The sequence below is a fragment of the Petromyzon marinus genome, unplaced genomic scaffold, assembly GCF_048934315.1.
Source record: "Petromyzon marinus isolate PM22_M1 ecotype Great Lakes invasive population unplaced genomic scaffold, UKy_Petmar_22M1.pri1.0 PM_G_Scaffold_33, whole genome shotgun sequence".
NCBI classification, from domain to species: Eukaryota; Metazoa; Chordata; class Hyperoartia; order Petromyzontiformes; family Petromyzontidae; genus Petromyzon; species Petromyzon marinus.
This window is the reverse complement of record NW_027422906.1, coordinates 1024034-1045999: the sequence shown is the minus strand read 5'-3', so window position 1 is coordinate 1045999 and position 21966 is coordinate 1024034.

Below are 21966 nucleotides of genomic sequence, written 5' to 3'. Positions count from 1 at the left end.
CGGCCAGAGATATTAGGGCGCGGGATATTAGGGCCAGGGATATTAGGGCCAGGGATATTAGGGTCAGGGATATTAGGGCCATGGATATTAGGGCCAGGGATATTTGGGCCAGGGATATTAGGACCACGGATATTAGGGCCAGGGATATTAGGGCCAGGGATATTAGGGCCAGAGATATTAGGGCCAGGGATATTAGGGCCAGGGATATTACAGTCAGGGATATTAGGGCCAGGGATATAATGGCCAGGGATATTAGGGCCAGGCATATTATGGCCAGGGATATTAGGGCCAGGGATATTAGGGCCAGGGATATTAGAGCCAGGGATATTAGGGCCAGGGATATTAAGGCCAGGGATATTAGGGCCAGGGATATTAGGGCCAGGGATATTATGGCCAGCGATATTAGGGCCAGGGATATTAGGGCCAAGGATATTAGGGCCAGGGATATTAGGGCCAGAAATATTAGGTCCAGGGATATTAGGGCCAGGGATATTAGGGCCAGGGATATTACGGCCAGGGATATCAGGTCCACGGATATTACGGCCAGGGATATTAGGGCCAGGGATATTAGGGCCAGAGATATTAGGGCCAGGGATATTAGGGCCAGGGATATTAGGGCCAGGGTTATTAGGGCCAGAGTTATTAAGGCCAGGGATATTAGGGCTAGGGATATTAGGGCCAGGGATATTAGGGCCAGGGATATTAGGGCCAGGGATAGTAGGGCCAGGGTTATTAGGGCCAGGGTTATTAAGGCCAGGGATATTAGGGCCAGGGATATTAGGGCCAGGGATATTGGGGCCAGGGATATTATGGCCAGGGATATTAGGGCCAGGGATATTAGGGCCAGGGATATTAGGGCCAGGGATTTTAGGGCAAGGGATATTAGGGCCAGGGATATTAGGGCCAGGGATATTAGTGCCAGGGTTATTAGGGCCAGGGATATTAGGTCCAGGGATAGTAGGGCCAGGGATATTAGGTCCAGGGATATTAGGGCCAGGGATATTAGGGCCATGGATATTAGGGCCAGGGATATTAGGGCCAGGGATATTAGGGCCAGGGATATTAGGGCCAGGGATATTAGGGCCAGCGATATTAGGGCCAGGGATATTAGGGCCAGGGATATTAGGGCCAGGGATATTAGAGCCAGGCATATTAGGGCCAGGGATATTAGGACCAGGTATATTAGGGCCAGGGATATTAGGGCCAGGGATATTAGGGCCAGGGATATTAGGGCCAGGGATATTAGGGCCAGGGATATTAGGGCCAGGGATATTAGGGCCAGGGATATTTGGGCCAGGGATATTAGGGCCACGGATATTAGGACCAGGGATATTAGGGCCAGGGATATTAGGGCCAGAGATATTAGGGCCAGGGATATTAGGGCCAGGGATATTACGGTCAGGGATATTAGGGCCAGGGATATAATGGCCAGGGATATTAGGGCCAGGCATATTATGGCCAGGGATATTAGGGCCAGGGATATTAGGGCCAGGGATATTAGGGCCAGGGTTATTAGGGCCAGGGATATTAGGGCCAGGGATATTAGGGCCAGGGATATTAGGGCCAGGGATATTAGGGCCAGGGATATTAGGGCCAGGGATATTAGGGCCAGGGATATTAGGGCCAGGGATATTAGGGCCAGGGATTTTAGGGCAAGGGATATTAGGGCCAGGGATATTAGGGCCAGGGATATTAGGGCCAGGGATATTAGGTCCAGGGATATTAGGGCCAGGGATATTAGGGCCAGGGATATTAGGACCAGGGATATCAGGGCCAGGAATATTAGGGCCAGGGATATTAGGGCCAGGGATATTAGGGCCAGGGATATTAGGGCCAGGGATATTAGGGCCAGGGATATTAGGGCCAGGGATACTAGGGCCAGGGAGATTGGGGCCAGCATTATTAGGGACAGGGATATTAGTGCCAGGGATATTATGGCCAGGGATATTAGGCGCTAGGGATATTAGGGCAAGGGATATTAGGGCCAGGGATATTAGGGCCAGGGATATTAGGGTCAGGGAGATTAGGGCCAGGGATATTAGGGCCAGGGATATTTGGGCCAGGAATATTAGGGCCACGGATATTAGGGCCAGGGATATTAGGGCCAGGGATATTAGGGCCAGAGATATTAGGGCCAGGGATATTAGGGCCACGGATATTACGGTCAGGGATATTAGGGCCAGGGATATAATGGCTAGAGATATTAGGGAAAGGCATATTATGTCCAGGGATATTAGGGCCAGGGATATTAGGGCCAGGGATATTAGGGCCAGGAATATTAGGGCCAGGGATATTAATGCCAGGGATATTAGGGCCAGGGATATTAGGGCCAGGGATATTATGGCCAGTGATATTAGGGCCAGGGATATTAGGGCCAGGGATATTAGGGCCAGGGATATTAGGGCCAGGGATATTAGGTCCAGGGATATTAGGGCCAGGGATATTAGGGCCAGGGATATTAGGGCCAGGGATATTAGGGTCAGGGATATTAGGGCCATGGATATTAGGGCCAGGGATATTTGGGCCAGGGATATTAGGACCACGGATATTAGGGCCAGGGATATTAGGGCCAGGGATATTAGGGCCAGAGATATTAGGGCCAGGGATATTAGGGCCAGGGATATTACGGTCAGGGATATTAGGGCCAGGGATATAATGGCCAGTGATATTAGGGCCAGGCATATTATGGCCAGGGATATTAGGGCCAGGGATATTAGGGCCAGGGATATTAGGGCCAGGGATATTAGGGCCAGGGATATTAAGGCCAGGGATATTAGGGCCAGGGAAATTAGGGCCAGGGATATTATGGCCAGCGATATTAGGGCCAGGGATATTAGGGCCAAGGATATTAGGGCCAGGGATATTAGGGCCAGAAATATTAGGGCCAGGGATATTAGGGCCAGGGATATTAGGGCCAGGGATATTACGGCCAGGGATATCAGGTCCACGGATAGTACGGCCAGGGATATTAGGGCCAGGGATATTAGGGCCAGAGATATTAGGGCCAGGGATATTAGGGCCAGGGATATTAGGGCCAGGGTTATTAGGGCCAGGGTTATTAAGGCCAGGGATATTAGGGCCAGGGATATTAGGGCCAGGGATATTAGGGCCAGGGATATTAGGGCCAGGGATATTAGGGCCAGGGATATTAGGGCAAGGGATATTAGGGCCAGGGATATTAGTGCCAGGGATATTAGTGCCAGGGATATTAGGGCCAGGGATATTAGGTCCAGGGATATTAGGGCCAGGGATATTAGGTCCAGGGATATTAGGGCCAGGGATATTAGGGCCATGGATATTAGGGCCAGGGATATTAGGGCCAGGGTTATTAGGGCCAGGGATATTAGGGCCAGGGATATTAGGGCCAGGGATATTAGGGCCAGGGATATTAGGGCCAGGGATATTAGGGCCAGGGATATTAGGGCCAGGGATATTAGGGCCAGGGATTTTAGGGCAAGGGATATTAGGGCCAGGGATATTAGGGCCAGGGATATTAGGGCCAGGGATATTAGGTCCAGGGATATTAGGGCCAGGGATATTAGGGCCAGGGATATTAGGACCAGGGATATCAGGGCCAGGAATATGAGGGCCAGGGATATTAGGGCCAGGGATATTAGGGCCAGGGATATTAGGGCCAGGGATATTAGGGCCAGGGATATTAGGGCCAGGGATATTAGGGCCAGGGATATTAGGGCCAGGGAGATTAGGGCCAGCATTATTAGGGACAGGGATATTAGTGCCAGGGATATTATGGCCAGGGATATTAGGCGCCAGGGATATTAGGGCAAGGGATATTAGGGCCAGGGATATTAGGGCCAGGGATATTAGGGTCAGGGATATTAGGGGCAGAGATATTAGGGCCAGCGATATTAGGGCCAGGCATATTAGGGCCAGGGATATTAAGGCCAGGGATATTAGGGCCGGGGATATTAGGGCCAGGGATATTAGGGCCAGGGATATTAGGGCCAGGGATATTAGGGCCAGGGATATTAGGTCCAGGGATATTAGGGCCAGGGATATTACGGCCAGGGATATTAGGGCCAGGGATATTAGGGCCAGGGATATTAGGGCCAGGGATATTAGGGCCAGGGTTATTAGGGCCAGGGATATTAGGGCCAGGGATATTAGGGCCAGGGATATTAGGGCCAGGGATATTAGGGCCAGGGATATTAGGCCCAGTGATATTAGGGCCAGGGATTTTAGGGCAAGGGATTTTAGGCCAGGGATATTAGGGCCAGGGATGTTAGGTCCAGGGATATTAGGACCAGGGATATCAGGGCCAGGAATATGAGGGCCAGGGATATTAGGGCCAGGGATATTAGGGCCAGGGATATTAGGGCCAGGGATATTAGGGCCAGGGATATTAGGGCCAGGGATATTAGGGCCAGGGATATTAGGGCCAGGGAGATTAGGGCCAGCATTATTAGGGACAGGGATATTAGTGCCAGGGATATTATGGCCAGGGATATTAGGCGCCAGGGATATTAGGGCAAGGGATATTAGGGCCAGGGATATTAGGGCCAGGGATATTAGGGTCAGGGATATTAGGGGCAGAGATATTAGGGCCAGCGATATTAGGGCCAGGGATATTAGGGCCAGGGATATTAAGGCCAGGGATATTAGGGCCGGGGATATTAGGGCCAGGGATATTAGGGCCAGGGATATTAGGGCCAGGGATATTAGGGCCAGGGATATTAGGTCCAGGGATATTAGGGCCAGGGATATTAAGGCCAGGGATATTAGGGCCAGGGATATTAGGGCCAGGGATATTAGGGCCAGGGATATTAGGGCCAGGGTTATTAGGGCCAGGGATATTAGGGCCAGGGATATTAGGGCCAGGGATATTAGGGCCAGGGATATTAGGGCCAGGGATATTAGGCCCAGTGATATTAGGGCCAGGGATTTTAGGGCAAGGGATTTTAGGGCCAGGGATATTAGGGCCAGGGATATTAGGGCCAGGGATGTTAGGTCCAGGGATATTAGGGCCAGGGATATTAGGGCCAGGGATATTAGGGCCAGGGATATTAGGGCCAGGGATATTAGGGGCAGGGTTATTAGGGCCAGGGATATTAGGGCCAGGGATATTAGGGCCAGGGATATTAGGGCCAGGGATATTAGGGTCAGGGATATTAGGGCCAGGGATATTAGGGCCAGGGATTTTAGGGTAAGGGATATTAGGGCCAGGGATATTAGGGCCAGGGAGATTAGGGCCAGCATTATTAGGGACAGGGATTTTAGGGCCAGGGATTTTAGGGTAAGGGATATTATGGCCAGGGATATTAGGGCCAGGGATATTAGTGCCAGGGATATTAGGGCCAGGGATATTAGGGCCAGGGATTTTAGGGTAAGGGATATTAGGGCCAGGGATATTAGGGCCAGGGATATTAGTGCCAGGGATATTAGGGCCAGGGATATTAGGTCCAGGGATATTAGGGCCAGGGATATTAGGTCCACTGATATTAGGGCCAGAGATATTAGGGCCATGGATATTAGGGCCAGGGATATTAGGGCCAGGGATATTAGGGCCAGGGATATTAGGGCCAGGGATATTATGGCCAGCGATATTAGGGCCAGGGATATTAGGGCCAGGGATATTAGGTCCAGGGATATTAGGGCCAGGGATATTAGGGCCAGGGATATTAGGGCCAGGGATATTAGGGCCAGGGATATTAGGTCCACGGATATTACGGCCAGAGATATTAGGGCGAGGGATATTAGGGCCAGGGATATTAGGGCCAGGGATATTAGGGTCATGGATATTAGGGGCATAGATATTAGGGCCAGCGATATTAGGGCCAGGGATATTAGGGCCAGGGATATTAAGGCCAGGGATATTAGGGCCGGGGATATTAGGGCCAGGGATATTAGGGCCAGGGATATTAGAGCCAGGGATATTAGGGCCAGGGATATTAGGTCCAGGGATATTAGGGCCAGGGATATTACGGCCAGGGATATTAGGGCCAGGGATATTAGGGCCAGGGATATTAGGGCCAGGGATATTAGGGCCAGGGTTATTAGGGCCAGGGATATTAGGGCCAGGGATATTAGGGCCAGGGATATTAGGGCCAGGGATATTAGGGCCAGGGATATTAGGCCCAGTGATATTAGGGCCAGGGATTTTAGGGCAAGGGATTTTAGGGCCAGGGATATTAGGGCCAGGGATATTAGGGCCAGGGATGTTAGGTCCAGGGATATTAGGGCCAGGGATATTAGGGCCAGGGATATTAGGGCCAGGGATATTAGGGCCAGGGATATTAGGGCCAGGGTTATTAGGGCCAGGGATATTAGGGCCAGGGATATTAGGGCCAGGGATATTAGGGCCAGGGATATTAGGGTCAGGGATATTAGGGCCAGGGATATTAGGGCCAGGGATATTTGGGCCAGGGATATTAGGGCTACGGATATTAGGGCCAGGGATATTAGGGCCAGGGATATTAGGGCCAGAGATATTAGGGCCAGGGATATTAGGGCCAGGGATATTTCGGTCAGGGATATTAGGGCCAGGGATATAATGGCCAGGGATATTAGGGCCAGGCATATTATGGCCAGGGATATTAGGGCCAGGGATATTAGGGCCAGGGATATTAGGGCCAGGGATATTAAGGCCAGGGATATTAGGGCCAGGGTTATTAGGGCCAGGGATATTAGGGCCAGGGATTTTAGGGTAAGGGATATTAGGGCCAGGGATATTAGGGCCAGGGATTTTAGGGCCAGGGATTTTAGGGTAAGGGATATTAGGGCCAGGGATATTAGGGCCAGGGATATTAGTGCCAGGGATATTAGGGCCAGGGATATTAGGGCCAGGGATTTTAGGGTAAGGGATATTAGGGCCAGGGATATTAGGGCCAGGGATATTAGTGCCAGGGATATTAGGGCCAGGGATATTAGGTCCAGGGATATTAGGGCCAGGGATATTAGGTCCACTGATATTAGGGCCAGAGATATTAGGGCCATGGATATTAGGGCCAGGGATATTAGGGCCAGGGATATGAGGGCCAGGGATATTAGGGCCAGGGATATTAGGGCCAGCGATATTAGGTCCAGGGATATTAGGGCCAGGGATATTAGGGCCAGGGATATTAGGGCCAGGGATATTAGGGCCAGGGATATTAGGGCCAGGGATATTATATCCAGGGATATTAGGGCCAGGGATATTAGGGCCAGGGATATTAGGGCCAGGGATATTATGGCCAGGGATATTATGGAAGGGATAATAAGCCTGGGATATTAGGGCCAGGTATATTAGGGCCAGGGATATTAGGGCCAGGGATATAAGGGCCAGGGATATTAGGGCCAGGGATATTAGGGCCAGGGATATTAGGGCCAGGGATATTAGGGCCAGGGATATTAGGGCCAGGGATATTAGGGCCAGGGATTTTAGGGCAAGGGATATTAGGGCCAGGGATATTAGGGCCAGGGATATTAGTGCCAGGGATATGAGGGCCAGGGATATTAGGTCCAGGGATATTAGGGCCAGGGATATTAGGTCCAGGGATATTAGGGCCAGGGATATTAGGGCCATGGATATTAGGGCCAGGGATATTAGGGCCAGGGATATTAGGTCCAGGGATATTAGGGCCAGGGATATTAGGGCCAGGGATATTAGGGCCAGGGATATTAGGGCCAGGGATATTAGGTCCACGGATATTACGGCCAGAGATATTAGGGCGAGGGATATTAGGGCCAGGGATATTAGAGCCAGGGATATTAGGGTCAGGGATATTAGGGCCAGGGATATTAGGGCCAGGGATATTAGGGCCAGGGATATTAGGGCCAGGGATATTAGGGCCAGGGATATTAGGGCCAGGGATATTAGGGCCAGGGATATTAGGGCCAGGGAGATTAGGGCCAGCATTATTAGGGACAGGGATATTAGTGCCAGGGATATTATGGCCAGGGATATTAGGGCCAGGGATATTAGGGCAAGGGATATTAGGGCCAAGGATATTAGGGCCAGGGATATTAGTGTCAGGGATATTAGGGCCAGGGATATTAGGGCCAGGGATATTTGGGCCAGGGATATTAGGGCCACGGATATTAGGGCCAGGGATATTAGGGCCAGGGATATTAGGGCCAGAGATATTAGGGCCAGGGATATTAGGGCCAGGGATATTATGGTCAGGGATATTAGGGCCAGGGATATAATGGCTAGGGATATTAGGGCCAGGCATATTATGGCCAGGGATATTAGGGCCAGGGATATTAGGGCCAGGGATATTAGGGCCAGGGATATTAGGGCAAGGGATATTAATGCCAGGGATATTAGGGCCAGGGATATTAGGGCCAGGGATATTATGGCCAGCGATATTAGGGCCAGGGATATTAGGGCCAGGGATATTAGGTCCAGGGATATTAGGGCCAGGGATATTAGGGCCAGGGATATTAGGGCCAGGGATATTAGGGCCAGGGATATTAGGTCCACGGATATTACGGCCAGAGATATTAGGGCGAGGGATATTAGGGCCAGGGATATTAGGGCCAGGGATATTAGGGTCATGGATATTAGGGCCAGGGATATTAGGGCCAGGGATATTAGGGCCAGGGATATTAGGGCCAGGGATATTAGGGCCAGGGATATTAGGGCCAGGGATGTTAGGGCCAGGGATGTTAGGGCCAGGGATATTATGGCCAGGGATATTAGGGCAAGGGATATTAGGGCCAGGGATATTAGGGCCAGGGATATTAGGGCCAGGGATATTAGGGGCAGAGATATTAGGGCCAGCGATATTAGGGCCAGGGATATTAGGGCCAGGGATATTAAGGCCAGGGATATTAGGGCCGGGGATATTAGGGCCAGGGATATTAGGGCCAGGGATATTAGGGCCAGGGATATTAGGGCCAGGGATATTAGGTCCAGGGATATTAGGGCCAGGGATATTACGGCCAGGGATATTAGGGCCAGGGATATTAGGGCCAGGGATATTAGGGCCAGGGATATTAGGGCCAGGGTTATTAGGGCCAGGGATATTAGGGCCAGGGATATTAGGGCCAGGGATATTAGGGCCAGGGATATTAGGGCCAGGGATATTAGGCCCAGTGATATTAGGGCCAGGGATTTTAGGGCAAGGGATTTTAGGGCCAGGGATATTAGGGCCAGGGATATTAGGGCCAGGGATGTTAGGTCCAGGGATATTAGGGCCAGGGATATTAGGGCCAGGGATATTAGGGCCAGGGATATTAGGGCCAGGGATATTAGGGCCAGGGTTATTAGGGCCAGGGATATTAGGGCCAGGGATATTAGGGCCAGGGATATTAGGGCCAGGGATATTAGGGTCAGGGATATTAGGGCCAGGGATATTAGGGCCAGGGATATTTGGGCCAGGGATATTAGGGCTATGGATATTAGGGCCAGGGATATTAGGGCCAGGGATATTAGGGCCAGAGATATTAGGGCCAGGGATATTAGGGCCAGGGATATTACGGTCAGGGATATTAGGGCCAGGGATATAATGGCCAGGGATATTAGGGCCACGGATATTAGGGCCAGGGATATTAGGGCCAGGGATATTAGGGCCAGAGATATTAGGGCCAGGGATATTAGGGCCAGGGATATTATGGTCAGGGATATTAGGGCCAGGGATATAATGGCTAGGGATATTAGGGCCAGGCATATTATGGCCAGGGATATTAGGGCCAGGGATATTAGGGCCAGGGATATTAGGGCCAGGGATATTAGGGCAAGGGATATTAATGCCAGGGATATTAGGGCCAGGGATATTAGGGCCAGGGATATTATGGCCAGCGATATTAGGGCCAGGGATATTAGGGCCAGGGATATTAGGTCCAGGGATATTAGGGCCAGGGATATTAGGGCCAGGGATATTAGGGCCAGGGATATTAGGGCCAGGGATATTAGGTCCACGGATATTACGGCCAGAGATATTAGGGCGAGGGATATTAGGGCCAGGGATATTAGGGCCAGGGATATTAGGGTCATGGATATTAGGGCCAGGGATATTAGGGCCAGGGATATTAGGGCCAGGGATATTAGGGCCAGGGATATTAGGGCCAGGGATATTAGGGCCAGGGATGTTAGGGCCAGGGATGTTAGGGCCAGGGATATTAGGGCCAGGGATATTATGGCCAGGGATATTAGGGCAAGGGATATTAGGGCCAGGGATATTAGGGCCAGGGATATTAGGGCCAGGGATATTAGGGGCAGAGATATTAGGGCCAGCGATATTAGGGCCAGGGATATTAGGGCCAGGGATATTAAGGCCAGGGATATTAGGGCCAGGGATATTAGGGCCAGGGATATTAGGGCCAGGGATATTAGGGCCAGGGATATTAGGGCCAGGGATATTAGGTCCAGGGATATTAGGGCCAGGGATATTACGGCCAGGGATATTAGGGCCAGGGATATTAGGGCCAGGGATATTAGGGCCAGGGATATTAGGGCCAGGGTTATTAGGGCCAGGGATATTAGGGCCAGGGATATTAGGGCCAGGGATATTAGGGCCAGGGATATTAGGGCCAGGGATATTAGGCCCAGTGATATTAGGGCCAGGGATTTTAGGGCAAGGGATTTTAGGGCCAGGGATATTAGGGCCAGGGATAATAGGGCCAGGGATGTTAGGTCCAGGGATATTAGGGCCAGGGATATTAGGGCCAGGGATATTAGGGCCAGGGATATTAGGGCCAGGGATATTAGGGCCAGGGTTATTAGGGCCAGGGATATTAGGGCCAGGGATATTAGGGCCAGGGATATTAGGGCCAGGGATATTAGGGTCAGGGATATTAGGGCCAGGGATATTAGGGCCAGGGATATTTGGGCCAGGGATATTAGGGCTACGGATATTAGGGCCAGGGATATTAGGGCCAGGGATATTAGGGCCAGAGATATTAGGGCCAGGGATATTAGGGCCAGGGATATTACGGTCAGGGATATTAGGGCCAGGGATATAATGGCCAGGGATATTAGGGCCAGGCATATTATGGCCAGGGATATTAGGGCCAGGGATATTAGGGCCAGGGATATTAGGGCCAGGGATATTAAGGCCAGGGATATTAGGGCCAGGGTTATTAGGGCCAGGGATGTTATGGCCAGCGATATTAGGGCCAGGGATATTAGGGCCAGGGATATTAGGGCCAGGGATATTAGGGCCAGGGATATTAGGGCCAGGGATATTAGGGCCAGGGATATTAGGGCCAGGGATATTAGGTCCACGGATATTACGGCCAGGGTTATTAGGGCCAGGGATATTAGGGCCAGGGATATTAGGGCCAGGGATATTAGGGCCAGGGATATTAGGGCCAGGGTTATTAGGGCCAGGGTTATTAAGGCCAGGGATATTAGGGCCAGGGATATTAGGGCCAGGGATATTAGGGCCAGGGATATTAGGGCCAGGGATATTGGGGCCAGGGATATTATGGCCAGGGATATTAGGGCCAGGGATATTAGGGCCAGGGATATTAGGGCCAGGGATTTTAGGGCAAGGGATATTAGGGCCAGGGATATTAGGGCCAGGGATATTAGTGCCAGGGTTATTAGGGCCAGGGATATTAGGTCCAGGGATAGTAGGGCCAGGGATATTAGGTCCAGGGATATTAGGGCCAGGGATATTAGGGCCATGGATATTAGGGCCAGGGATATTAGGGCCAGGGATATTAGGGCCAGGGATATTAGGGCCAGGGATATTAGGGCCAGCGATATTAGGGCCAGGGATATTAGGGCCAGGGATATTAGGGCCAGGGATATTAGAGCCAGGCATATTAGGGCCAGGGATATTAGGACCAGGTATATTAGGGCCAGGGATATTAGGGCCAGGGATATTAGGGCCAGGGATATTAGGGCCAGGGATATTAGGGCCAGGGATATTAGGGCCAGGGATATTAGGGCCAGGGATATTAGGGCCAGGGATATTTGGGCCAGGGATATTAGGGCCACGGATATTAGGACCAGGGATATTAGGGCCAGGGATATTAGGGCCAGAGATATTAGGGCCAGGGATATTAGGGCCAGGGATATTATGGTCAGGGATATTAGGGCCAGGGATATAATGGCCAGGGATATTAGGGCCAGGCATATTATGGCCAGGGATATTAGGGCCAGGGATATTAGGGCCAGGGATATTAGGGCCAGGGATATTAGGGCCAGGGATATTAAGGCCAAGGATATTAGGGCCAGGGATATTATGGCCAGGGATATTAGGGCCAGGGATATTAGGGCCAGGGATATTATGGCCAGGGATATCAGGTCCACGGATATTACGGCCAGGGATATTAGGGCCAGGGATATTAGGGCCAGAGATATTAGGGCCAGGGATATTAGGGCCAGGGATATTAGGGCCAGGGTTATTAGGGCCAGGGATATTAGGGCCAGGGATATTATGGCCAGGGATATTATGGAAGGGATATTAAGCCTGGGATATTAGGGCCAGGTATATTAGGGCCAGGGATATTAGGACCAGGGATATAAGGGCCAGGGATATTAGGGCCAGGGATATTATGGCCAGGGATATTAGGGCCAGGGATATTAGGGCCAGGGATATTGGGGCCAGGGATATTAGGGCTAGGGATATTAGGGCCAGGGATATTAGGGCCAGGAATATTAGGGCCAGGGATATTAGGGCCAGGGATTTTAGGGCCAGGGATATTAGGGCCAGGGATATTAGGGCCAGGGATATTAGGGCCAGGGATATCAGGGCCAGGGATATCAGGGCCAGGGATATTAGGGCCAGGGATATTAGCGCCAGGGATATTAGGGCCAGGGATTTTAGGGCCAGGGATATTAGGGCCAGGGATATTATGGCCAGGGATATTATGGCTAGGGATATGAGGGCCAGGGATATGAGGGCCAGGGATATTAGGGCCAGGGATATTAGGGCCAGGGATTTTAGGGCCAGGGATATTAGGGCCAGGGATATTAGGGCCAGGGATATTAGGGCCAGGGATATTAGGGCCAGGGATATTAGGGCCAGGGATATTAGGGCCAGGGATATTAGGGCCAGGGATATTAGGGCCAGGGATATTAGGGCCAGGGATATTAGGGCCAGGGATATTAGGGCCAGGGATATTAGGGCCAGGGATATTAGGGCCAGGGATATTAGGCCCAGTGATATTAGGGCCAGGGATTTTAGGGCAAGGGATATTAGGGACAGGGATATTAGGGCCAGGGATATTAGGGCCAGGGATGTTAGGTCCACGGATATTAGGGCCAGGGATATTAGGGCCAGGGATATTAGGGCCAGGGATAATAGGGCCAGGGATATTAGGGCCAGGGTTATTAGGGCCAGGGATATTAGGGCCAGGGATATTAGGGCCAGGGATATTAGGGCCAGGGATATTAGGGCCAGGGATATTAGGGCCAGGGATATTAGGGCCAGGGATATTAGGGCCATGGATTTTAGGGCAAGGGATATTAGGGCCAGGGATATTAGGGCCAGGGATATTAGGGCCAGGGATATTAGGTCCAGGGATATTAGGGCCAGGGATATTAGGGCCAGGGATATTAGGACCAGGGATATCAGGGCCAGGAATATTAGGGCCAGGGATATTAGGGCCAGGGATATTAGGGCCAGGGATATTAGGGCCAGGGATATTAGGGCCAGGGATATTAGGGCCAGGGATATTAGGGCCAGGGAGATTAGGGCCAGCATTATTAGGGACAGGGATATTAGTGCCAGGGATATTATGGCCAGAGATATTAGGTGCCAGGGATATTAGGGCAAGGGATATTAGGGCCAGGGATATTAGGGCCAGGGATATTAGGGTCAGGGATATTAGGGCCAGGGATATTAGGGCCAGGGATATTTGGGCCAGGGATATTAGGGCCACGGATATTAGGGCCAGGGATATTAGGGCCAGGGATATTAGGGCCAGAGATATTAGGGCCAGGGATATTAGGGCCACGGATATTACGGTCAGGGATATTAGGGCCAGGGATATAATGGCTAGAGATATTAGGGAAAGGCATATTATGTCCAGGGATATTAGGGCCAGGGATATTAGGGCCAGGGATATTAGGGCCAGGGATATTAGGGCCAGGGATATTAATGCCAGGGATATTAGGGCCAGGGATATTAGGGCCAGGGATATTATGGCCAGTGATATTAGGGCCAGGGATATTAGGGCCAGGGATATTAGGGCCAGGGATATTAGGGCCAGGGATATTAGGTCCAGGGATATTAGGGCCAGGGATATTAGGGCCAGGGATATTAGGGCCAGGGATATTAGGTCCACGGATATTACGGCCAGAGATATTAGGGCGAGGGATATTAGGGCCAGGGATATTAGGGCCAGGGATATTAGGGTCAGGGATATTAGGGCCATGGATATTAGGGCCAGGGATATTTGGGCCAGGGATATTAGGACCACGGATATTAGGGCCAGGGATATTAGGGCCAGGGATATTAGGGCCAGAGATATTAGGGCCAGGGATATTAGGGCCAGGGATATTACGGTCAGGGATATTAGGGCCAGGGATATAATGGCCAGGGATATTAGGGCCAGGCATATTATGGCCAGGGATATTAGGGCCAGGGATATTAGGGCCAGGGATATTAGGGCCAGGGATATTAGGGCCAGGGATATTAAGGCCAGGGATATTAGGGCCAGGGATATTAGGGCCAGGGATATTATGGCCAGCGATATTAGGGCCAGGGATATTAGGGCCAAGGATATTAGGGCCAGGGATATTAGGGCCAGAAATATTAGGGCCAGGGATATTAGGGCCAGGGATATTAGGGCCAGGGATATTACGGCCAGGGATATCAGGTCCACGGATATTACGGCCAGGGATATTAGGGCCAGGGATATTAGGGCCAGAGATATTAGGGCCAGGGATATTAGGGCCAGGGATATTAGGGCCAGGGTTATTAGGGCCAGGGATATTAGGGCCAGGGATATTAGGGCCAGGGATATTAGGGCCAGGGATATTACGGCCAGGGATATCAGGTCCACGGATATTACGGCCAGGGATATTAGGGCCAGGGATATTAGGGCCAGAGATATTAGGGCCAGGGATATTAGGGCCAGGGATATTAGGTCCAGGGATATTAGGGCCAGGGATATTAGGGCCAGGGATTTTAGGGCCAGGGATATTAGGGCCAGGGATATTATGGCCAGGGATATTATGGCTAGGGATATGAGGGCCAGGGATATGAGGGCCAGGGATATTAGGGCCAGGGATATTAGGGCCAGGGATTTTAGGGCCAGGGATATAAGGGCCAGGGATATTAGGGCCAGGGATATTAGGGCCAGGGATATTAGGGCCAGGGATATTAGGGCCAGGGATATTAGGGCCAGGGATATTAGGGCCAGGGATATTAGGGCCAGGGATATTAGGGCCAGGGATATTAGGGCCAGGGATATTAGGGCCAGGGATATTAGGGCCAGGGACATTAGGCCCAGTGATATTAGGGCCAGGGATTTTAGGGCAAGGGATATTAGGGACAGGGATATTAGGGCCAGGGATATTAGGGCCAGGGATGTTAGGTCCACGGATATTAGGGCCAGGGATATTAGGGCCAGGGATATTAGGGCCAGGGATATTAGGGCCAGGGATATTAGGGCCAGGGTTATTAGGGCCAGGGATATTAGGGCCAGGGATATTAGGGCCAGGGATATTAGGGCCAGGGATATTAGGGCCAGGGATATTAGGGCCAGGGATATTAGGGCCAGGGATATTAGGGCCAGGGATATTAGGGCCATGGATTTTAGGGCAAGGGATATTAGGGCCAGGGATATTAGGGCCAGGGATATTAGGGCCAGGGATATTAGGTCCAGGGATATTAGGGCCAGGGATATTAGGGCCAGGGATATTAGGACCAGGGATATCAGGGCCAGGAATATTAGGGCCAGGGATATTAGGGCCAGGGATATTAGGGCCAGGGATATTAGGGCCAGGGATATTAGGGCCAGGGATATTAGGGCCAGGGATATTAGGGCCAGGGAGATTAGGGCCAGCATTATTAGGGACAGGGATATTAGTGCCAGGGATATTATGGCCAGGGATATTAGGCGCCAGGGATATTAGGGCAAGGGATATTAGGGCCAGGGATATTAGGGCCAGGGATATTAGGGTCAGGGATATTAGGGCCAGGGATATTAGGGCCAAAGATATTTGGGCCAGGGATATTAGGGCCACGGATATTAGGGCCAGGGATATTAGGGCCAGGGATATTAGGGCCAGAGATATTAGGGCCAGGGATATTAGGGCCACGGATATTACGGTCAGGGATAGTAGGGCCAGGGATATAATGGCTAGAGATATTAGGGAAAGGCATATTATGTCCAGGGATATTAGGGCCAGGGATATTAGGGCCAGGGATATTAGGGCCAGGGATATTAGGGCCAGGGATATTAATGCCAGGGATATTAGGGCCAGGGATATTAGGGCCAGGGATATTATGGCCAGTGATATTAGGGCCAGGGATATTAGGGCCAGGGATATTAGGGCCAGGGATATTAGGGCCAGGGATATTAGGTCCAGGGATATTAGGGCCAGGGATATTAGGGCCAGGGATATTAGGGCCAGGGATATTAGGTCCACCGATATTACGGCCAGAGATATTAGGGCGAGGGATATTAGGGCCAGGGATATTAGGGCCAGGGATATTAGGGTCAGGGATATTAGGGCCATGGATATTAGGGCCGGGGATATTTGGGCCAGGGATATTAGGACCACGGATATTAGGGCCAGGGATATTAGGGCCAGGGATATTAGGGCCAGAGATATTAGGGCCAGGGATATTAGGGCCAGGGATATTACGGTCAGGGATATTAGGGCCAGGGATATAATGGCCAGGGATATTAGGGCCAGGCATATTATGGCCAGGGATATTAGGGCCAGGGATATTAGGGCCAGGGATATTAGGGCCAGGGATATTAGGGCCAGGGATATTAAGGCCAGGGATATTAGGGCCAGGGATATTAGGGCCAGGGATATTATGGCCAGCGATATTAGGGCCAGGGATATTAGGGCCAAGGATATTAGGGCCAGGGATATTAGGGCCAGAAATATTAGGGCCAGGGATATTAGGGCCAGGGATATTAGGGCCAGGGATATTACGGCCAGGGATATCAGGTCCACGGATATTACGGCCAGGGATATTAGGGCCAGGGATATTAGGGCCAGAGATATTAGGGCCAGGGATATTAGGGCCAGGGATATTAGGGCCAGGGTTATTAGGGCCAGGGTTATTAAGGCCAGGGATATTAGGTCCAGGGATATTAGGGCCAGGGATATTAGGGCCAGGGATATTAGGGCCAGGGATATTAGGGCCAGGGTTATTAGGGCCAGGGTTATTAAGGCCAGGGATATTAGGGCCAGGGATATTAGGGCCAGGGATATTAGGGCCAGGGATATTAGGGCCAGGGATATTGGGGCCAGGGATATTATGGCCAGGGATATTAGGGCCAGGGATATTAGGGCCAGGGATATTAGGGCCAGGGATTTTAGGGCAAGGGATATTAGGGCCAGGGATATTAGGGCCAGGGATATTAGTGCCAGGGTTATTAGGGCCAGGGATATTAGGTCCAGGGATAGTAGGGCCAGGGATATTAGGTCCAGGGATATTAGGGCCAGGGATATTAGGGCCATGGATATTAGGGCCAGGGATATTAGGGCCAGGGATATTAGGGCCAGGGATATTAGGGCCAGGGATATTAGGGCCAGCGATATTAGGGCCAGGGATATTAGGGCCAGGGATATTAGGGCCAGGGATATTAGAGCCAGGCATATTAGGGCCAGGGATATTAGGACCAGGTATATTAGGGCCAGGGATATTAGGGCCAGGGATATTAGGGCCAGGGATATTAGGGCCAGGGATATTAGGGCCAGAAATATTAGGGCCAGGGATATTAGGGCCAGGGATATTAGGGCCAGGGATATTACGGCCAGGGATATCAGGTCCACGGATATTACGGCCAGGGATATTAGGGCCAGGGATATTAGGGCCAGAGATATTAGGGCCAGGGATATTAGGGCCAGGGATATTAGGGCCAGGGTTATTAGGGCCAGGGTTATTAAGGCCAGGGATATTAGGGCCAGGGATATTAGGGCCAGGGATATTAGGGCCAGGGATATTAGGGCCAGGGATATTAGGGCCAGGGATATTAGGGCAAGGGATATTAGGGCCAGGGATATTAGGGCCAGGGATATTAGTGCCAGGGATATTAGGGCCAGGGATATTAGGTCCAGGGATATTAGGGCCAGGGATATTAGGTCCAGGGATATTAGGGCCAGGGATATTAGGGCCATGGATATTAGGGCCAGGGATATTAGGGCCAGGGTTATTAGGGCCAGGGATATTAGGGCCAGGGATATTAGGGCCAGGGATATTAGGGCCAGGGATATTAGGGCCAGGGATATTAGGGCCAGGGATATTAGGGCCAGGGATATTAGGGCCAGGGATTTTAGGGCAAGGGATATTAGGGCCAGGGATATTAGGGCCAGGGATATTAGGGCCAGGGATATTAGGTCCAGGGATATTAGGGCCAGGGATATTAGGGCCAGGGATATTAGGACCAGGGATATCAGGGCCAGGAATATGAGGGCCAGGGATATTAGGGCCAGGGATATTAGGGCCAGGGATATTAGGGCCAGGGATATTAGGGCCAGGGATATTAGGGCCAGGGATATTAGGGCCAGGGATATTAGGGCCAGGGAGATTAGGGCCAGCATTATTAGGGACAGGGATATTAGTGCCAGGGATATTATGGCCAGGGATATTAGGCGCCAGGGATATTAGGGCAAGGGATATTAGGGCCAGGGATATTAGGGCCAGGGATATTAGGGTCAGGGATATTAGGGGCAGAGATATTAGGGCCAGCGATATTAGGGCCAGGCATATTAGGGCCAGGGATATTAAGGCCAGGGATATTAGGGCGGGGATATTAGGGCCAGGGATATTAGGGCCAGGGATATTAGGGCCAGGGATATTAGGGCCAGGGATATTAGGTCCAGGGATATTAGGGCCAGGGATATTACGGCCAGGGATATTAGGGCCAGGGATATTAGGGCCAGGGATATTAGGGCCAGGGATATTAGGGCCAGGGTTATTAGGGCCAGGGATATTAGGGCCAGGGATATTAGGGCCAGGGATATTAGGGCCAGGGATATTAGGCCCAGTGATATTAGGGCCAGGGATTTTAGGGCAAGGGATTTTAGGCCAGGGATATTAGGGCCAGGGATGTTAGGTCCAGGGATATTAGGACCAGGGATATCAGGGCCAGGAATATGAGGGCCAGGGATATTAGGGCCAGGGATATTAGGGCCAGGGATATTAGGGCCAGGGATATTAGGGCCAGGGATATTAGGGCCAGGGATATTAGGGCCAGGGATATTAGGGCCAGGGAGATTAGGGCCAGCATTATTAGGGACAGGGATATTAGTGCCAGGGATATTATGGCCAGGGATATTAGGCGCCAGGGATATTAGGGCAAGGGATATTAGGGCCAGGGATATTAGGGCCAGGGATATTAGGGTCAGGGATATTAGGGGCAGAGATATTAGGGCCAGCGATATTAGGGCCAGGGATATTAGGGCCAGGGATATTAAGGCCAGGGATATTAGGGCCGGGGATATTAGGGCCAGGGATATTAGGGCCAGGGATATTAGGGCCAGGGATATTAGGGCCAGGGATATTAGGTCCAGGGATATTAGGGCCAGGGATATTACGGCCAGGGATATTAGGGCCAGGGATATTAGGGCCAGGGATATTAGGGCCAGGGATATTAGGGCCAGGGTTATTAGGGCCAGGGATATTAGGGCCAGGGATATTAGGGCCAGGGATATTAGGGCCAGGGATATTAGGGCCAGGGATATTAGGCCCAGTGATATTAGGGCCAGGGATTTTAGGGCAAGGGATTTTAGGGCCAGGGATATTAGGGCCAGGGATATTAGGGCCAGGGATGTTAGGTCCAGGGATATTAGGGCCAGGGATATTAGGGCCAGGGATATTAGGGCCAGGGATATTAGGGCCAGGGATATTAGGGCCAGGGTTATTAGGGCCAGGGATATTAGGGCCAGGGATATTAGGGCCAGGGATATTAGGGCCAGGGATATTAGGGTCAGGGATATTAGGGCCAGGGATATTAGGGCCAGGGATTTTAGGGTAAGGGATATTAGGGCCAGGGATATTAGGGCCAAGGAGATTAGGGCCAGCATTATTAGGGACAGGGATTTTAGGGCCAGGGATTTTAGGGTAAGGGATATTAGGGCCAGGGATATTAGGGCCAGGGATATTAGTGCCAGGGATATTAGGGCCAGGGATATTAGGGCCAGGGATTTTAGGGTAAGGGATATTAGGGCCAGGGATATTAGGGCCAGGGATATTAGTGCCAGGGATATTAGGGCCAGGGATATTAGGTCCAGGGATATTAGGGCCAGGGATATTAGGTCCACTGATATTAGGGCCAGAGATATTAGGGCCATGGATATTAGGGCCAGGGATATTAGGGCCAGGGATATTAGGGCCAGGGATATTAGGGCCAGGGATATTATGGCCAGCGATATTAGGGCCAGGGATATTAGGGCCAGGGATATTAGGTCCAGGGATATTAGGGCCAGGGATATTAGGGCCAGGGATATTAGGGCCAGGGATATTAGGGCCAGGGATATTAGGTCCACGGATATTACGGCCAGAGATATTAGGGCGAGGGATATTAGGGCCAGGGATATTAGGGCCAGGGATATTAGGGTCATGGATATTAGGGGCAGAGATATTAGGGCCAGCGATATTAGGGCCAGGGATATTAGGGCCAGGGATATTAAGGCCAGGGATATTAGGGCCGGGGATATTAGGGCCAGGGATATTAGGGCCAGGGATATTAGAGCCAGGGATATTAGGGCCAGGGATATTAGGTCCAGGGATATTAGGGCCAGGGATATTACGGCCAGGGATATTAGGGCCAGGGATATTAGGGCCAGGGATATTAGGGCCAGGGATATTAGGGCCAGGGTTATTAGGGCCAGGGATATTAGGGCCAGGGATATTAGGGCCAGGGATATTAGGGCCAGGGATATTAGGGCCAGGGATATTAGGCCCAGTGATATTAGGGCCAGGGATTTTAGGGCAAGGGATTTTAGGGCCAGGGATATTAGGGCCAGGGATATTAGGGCCAGGGATGTTAGGTCCAGGGATATTAGGGCCAGGGATATTAGGGCCAGGGATATTAGGGCCAGGGATATTAGGGCCAGGGATATTAGGGCCAGGGTTATTAGGGCCAGGGATATTAGGGCCAGGGATATTAGGGCCAGGGATATTAGGGCCAGGGATATTAGGGTCAGGGATATTAGGGCCAGGGATATTAGGGCCAGGGATATTTGGGCCAGGGATATTAGGGCTACGGATATTAGGGCCAGGGATATTAGGGCCAGGGATATTAGGGCCAGAGATATTAGGGCCAGGGATATTAGGGCCAGGGATATTTCGGTCAGGGATATTAGGGCCAGGGATATAATGGCCAGGGATATTAGGGCCAGGCATATTATGGCCAGGGATATTAGGGCCAGGGATATTAGGGCCAGGGATATTAGGGCCAGGGATATTAAGGCCAGGGATATTAGGGCCAGGGTTATTAGGGCCAGGGATATTAGGGCCAGGGATTTTAGGGTAAGGGATATTAGGGCCAGGGATATTAGGGCCAGGGATTTTAGGGCCAGGGATTTTAGGGTAAGGGATATTAGGGCCAGGGATATTAGGGCCAGGGATATTAGTGCCAGGGATATTAGGGCCAGGGATATTAGGGCCAGGGATTTTAGGGTAAGGGATATTAGGGCCAGGGATATTAGGGCCAGGGATATTAGTGCCAGGGATATTAGGGCCAGGGATATTAGGTCCAGGGATATTAGGGCCAGGGATATTAGGTCCACTGATATTAGGGCCAGAGATATTAGGGCCATGGATATTAGGGCCAGGGATATTAGGGCCAGGGATATGAGGGCCAGGGATATTAGGGCCAGGGATATTAGGGCCAGCGATATTAGGGCCAGGGATATTAGGGCCAGGGATATTAGGGCCA